The sequence below is a fragment of the Malus domestica genome, chromosome 06, assembly GCF_042453785.1.
Source record: "Malus domestica chromosome 06, GDT2T_hap1".
Taxonomy (NCBI): Eukaryota; Viridiplantae; Streptophyta; class Magnoliopsida; order Rosales; family Rosaceae; genus Malus; species Malus domestica.
Window position 1 is genome coordinate 21,634,171 of NC_091666.1, and position 3,080 is coordinate 21,637,250.

The following is a 3,080-nucleotide window of genomic DNA, read 5'->3' on the forward strand; positions in this document are numbered from 1 at the left end:
TCTTCACGGTCTTAATCCTTGAACGTTGGAATTTCCGTTCGTCGAGGTTTCCGAATCTCTTGCCATTGTACTTTTCTTTTACGTTTTATCAAAGGATTTTTAGAATAAAAATTCCTAGAATAAGAACGTACGAAAAATCTACAAATAGAAAAGAAACAAGAAACCTTAGATACGAGAGTCTTCTACGAGCGTTTGATCAAGACTCTCAATGAAAGCACCAATTTGTTGATGTAAATTTCTTCCTCCTTGTTCTTAGACAAAATTGCACTTACAAAACAAATAGCACCTTAGGTCAAGGCCAAGAGCCTCACGCGCCCACGATGAATGTGGGGGCGGGCTTTGGCCGAAGAACCTCCAATGCTAAAATTAGAATTTTGAGGGAAAATTGTTTGGAGAATTTAGAGAATTTAGCAAGCGAATTGGAGTTGGGTTTTGGAGAGAATGAGAGGGTTTATATAGGGGTGTGGCCGGCCCCTTTGGGAGAAGAAAGACCAGCCACTTGGATGATTTTGTGAGTTAGGTTCTTGATTTGTGGTTAATTAGCTAATTAATGGAATAATTAAATAATTAATTAGCTAATTAATAAAATAAAAGATGAATGATTTGGGGGTTACCTTGTGGAGAAGATATGATGAGGATTGATGAAATAAGTTATGTATATGTACATATTTGTAACTTATCGGAGATATCAATAAACAAGCTTTGCTTCATTTCAACGTATTGTGTTAAATACACCAAGGCCTTCTTCACTAAGTTCTTTGAATTTTTCCTTTTGTTGAAGCTTGTTTGTTGAAGCTTTGTGAGTGAAGCATGTAGGTTGAGGTAGTGCTCCCTTAATTTCCCGAGTGAGGAAAACTTCTCGTTTGGAGACTTGAAAAATCCAAGTCACTGAGTGGTCGTGAGACTTCCGAGTATCAAGGTGCAGTAGCATATGGTAGGAGTCCCCCAAGTTTCCGGTCGAGAGTGTTGACGAATGAGGCATTTCCTTTCTAAGTGGTAGCCCAAAACTCCTTCTTCATATATATTTGTTATGAAAGTTGTTAGACCTAAAGAAGAGGAGGCCCAGGCAATTTTTTTTTTCGAATTTTCGAATTTTTTAATTTTTAAATTTTTGAATTTTCGAATTTCTGAAAAAAAAAAATATATATATATATATATTTTAAAGCTTTGTAGGTGAAGCTTTGATGTTGAAGCTTTGTTGGGTACCATGAATTGATTTTGTTTCACATTATCTTGTTGGCACCATAAATTAGTTTTGCTTCACACTGTCTTGATCAAAAGTGTGTGAAGTTCTTAAGAATTGTGGTTGAACTCCTTTGATGAAGCTCTTGTTGGCACCATAAATTGGTTTTGCTTCACACTGTCTTAATCAAGTGTGTGTGAAGCTTTTGAGAATTGTGGTTACCCTCTATTGATGAAGCTCTTGTTGGCACCATAAATTGGTTTTGTTTCACACTGTCTTGGTCAAGAGTGTGTGAAGCTTTCTATGAGTTGTAGTGTTTGCATTGTTACAGAGATGAAATATCTGAAGCAAATGCAAAAGGGCTGAATAACTTGATCTTCGTATGCCATGCACTGAAGTTGGTGTTGGCTTACAATAAGACTTTGTTGGTGACTATAACTCTTGTTGGGCATAAGTGCTCCCTTAGTTGAGTTGTCAAGCTTAAGGGTTATTTGTGAATGCTAGGAGTTCACATGTACAAGTTGTACCACTCGTCTTTTGGTAGGTGGAATGAATGGTGAGTTGTTTTCATCACTTGGTTGGTGGTACGAAAGTGAGTTCCTTCACCACCTTTCATCACATTTCATCACCTGGTTGGTGGCACGATGAAGAGTTCCTTCTTCACCTAGTTGGTGGCATGAATGGCAAGTTGCCAAATGATATTAGAGTACGGGTTGTACATTTCATCACCTGGTTGGTGGCATGAAGATGCGTTCCTTCTTCACCTGGTTGGTGGCATGAGTGGCAAGTTGCCAAATGATATTAGAGTACTGGTTATACATTTCATCACTTGGTTGGTGACATGAAGAAGAGTAAGGGTTGTACATTTCATCACCTAGTTTATGGCATGAAGATGAGTTCCTTCTTCACCTGGTTGGTGGAATGAGTGGCAAGTTGCCAAATGACATTAGAGTACGGGTTGTACATTTCATCATCTGGTTAGTGGCATGAAAGAGAGTTTGGGTTGGACATTTCATCACCTAGTTGGTGGCATGAAGATGAGTTCCTTCTTCACATTTCATCACCTGGTTGGTGAGAATAAGGGCTAGGTGTCGAGGCACATTATAGCAAGTGTCGAAGACACAAAGTATGTTGAACCCTTTCGAAGCGTAGTTGGCTTATGTATGGATGTGTTGGAATGTATGATGTTTATGTATGAATGTGTTGGAATGTATAATGTTTATGTTGATTGATATGAGTGATGCTTATGAATGTTTTGCTATGCATGAAGGGATCCATGTTTTTGATGAACCATGTTGGTTGTAACACTTAGTATCACATACTTTGTGTCAAAGTACGCATGTTAAAGCTCTGAGTTTGAGTATAAGGGTAGGTCAGCGTAGACCAAGTGTTCCAGTGCTAGGAATGCAAAAGACTCAGAAGAAGTTGTCTGAATTCCCTCTTCTTTAAATATTTGTCGAATGTCTTGTGTGACAAAAGATCTCAAGCGGTTGAGAGTCAAAACATTTATAATGTGTATGCCTTCTTATAATAGCTTTTCCTTCAGTACCTAGTCCTCCACTTTGAAAGAGTGAGGCTTGGCCCCATAGTCATAATAGTCGACGATACGTTCACCCCTGGTTGTCTTGATACAAACTTTTATCCCTCTTGTTGTAATGGGCTTGTTGAGAGTAAAAATCCTTCCTCTTACCAAGAGATAGATACGTTTGGTAACTTAGCGAGTAGCTAAATGAGGCAGGAGATGATGCAATGGGTGTCCGAATGGCCAATATCTCTTCACTTGGTAGAACTTGACTTCCACTTCCCATTTGTTGATAGGGGTTAACCATATAGGGGTTCCCTTGGTATGTCATTGCTTCAGCGGAGACGTGGTTGTAAGCCTGTGCCATCACCTTAA